The 1529-nt window shown below is 47.4% G+C and overlaps 1 long non-coding RNA gene across 1 annotated transcript; it reads left to right on the forward strand.

Moving 5' to 3' along the window:
- Positions 1–107: 107 nt before the first annotated feature.
- On the forward strand, positions 108–1219 carry LOC118158866. Its single transcript, XR_004746918.1, has 2 exons — positions 108–562; positions 911–1219. It is a non-coding gene; the product is annotated as an uncharacterized LOC118158866 (long non-coding RNA).
- The last annotated feature ends 310 nt before the right edge of the window (positions 1220–1529 follow it).

Genomic DNA, 1529 nt, shown 5'->3' on the forward strand with positions numbered 1-1529 from the left:
CCCACAGGCTTCACTTTCCCGTTTCTCTCCCCCCTCCCAGAGAGGGAAGGGGGAGGGTGAGCGAACGGCTGTGTGGTGTTTAGCTGCCAGCCAGGTTAAACCATAACAATTGCTTTTACATATTCATAAGAAACCCGACTACGCTTATACATATGTACAATCAGAAAAGGTAACAATTGAAACATAAACATGGCAAAGTTTTCTGAATTCTGGTAAGTGTTTAGCAAACAATCCTTTAAGTCTATTACTATTAATGTCCATGACTGGGGGAGCATAGTTGGAGCTGGTAATCCTGGTTGAAGTGCTCCCATATCTTCCATGACTTCATTAATTTTTCTCAGATCATATAACAGTCTCCATTTTCCATTCCTTTTCTTGATTACAAACACCGGAGAATTCCAGGGCAAGTCTCGCTTTAAGTTGTTAAGCAACTCGGCCTTCGGGCCTTATGTATCCTCTTCCTCCTGGATCGAAGGGAAACAGATCCGGCTCCTTTTTATAGGGCCTGGATCAAAAGGAACGTTCAGGTCACCAGGGGGCGTAACAGCAAAGGCTTGCGATGGTAGTAGCGGCGGGGGTGGGGGGTGGGGGGGCGGTGGGGTAGCAGAAGAGCAGAAGGATCGGTGGACGAGCCCGCAGCTCCCTCACTATCTGGCAAACGACGTTTCTGATTGTGGTCCCACATGGCTCTTTAAGGCCTCAGAGACTGCTCGCTAGGTGCCGAGCAATCCCACCGCAACCTTGTCGTTTTTAGTAGCAGAGTCCCACACCTTGACCTCAGTTTGGTCCCATGTTTCAGGATCATAAACTGTCTGATTGTTAATAAAGGGAATAAGCTGTAAGGTTAACAAGACAGTCTTTGTTTCTAAGGACGTATGATTCCCGATAGCACGCAACTGCTTACCTTCAGCCAGAGACGGGCAGTTGTGTGCGCGGGTCTGCTTCTCTCAGCTTGAGTTTCTTTCCAGCTCCGGTGCACCTATTTCCAGCGACTTTCTATATGAGCTTCTTTGAGCGGTTTTCTGAGTTTGGCCGAACCTATCTTCATGAGGCGATCAATGTCCCTGTTCCTGTCCTGGTCCCTGTTCTGCTAGCCTGTCCCTATTCATTCATTTTTTCTACTTCTTTATTGATGACATAACTTCATTATATCGTGTTGCACTGCCATCTTGAGGACAGGCTCCCCTCATATACCCTTCGCCCCACAGCAGTTCTTTTCCACTAACTATTCACTGGTCAACAACTTTGCCTGGCAACCAGCAAACACCCAGCAACTTTCATGCCTTAGCGGCTGGAGAAAAAGCAACCCGAGACGGCAAGGCGTCTCTTTAATCACCCTTCTTTGTTCCATCTAAACTCTTTACATTCCTGATGGCCTCATCCTTAAGAGTCTGATGTTATCACCAACCATGGGACTTGTCGACCCCCATGGCCACACTCCCACATCTCCCCCTTCTTTATTAACATCAACCATCTTCTTGAGAAATGTGTTTATTTGATTCGTGTCAGTATGGAACAATGCTAGGGCC

This window comes from Oxyura jamaicensis, unplaced genomic scaffold (assembly GCF_011077185.1).
Source record: "Oxyura jamaicensis isolate SHBP4307 breed ruddy duck unplaced genomic scaffold, BPBGC_Ojam_1.0 oxyUn_random_OJ58300, whole genome shotgun sequence".
NCBI lineage: Eukaryota > Metazoa > Chordata > Aves > Anseriformes > Anatidae > Oxyura > Oxyura jamaicensis.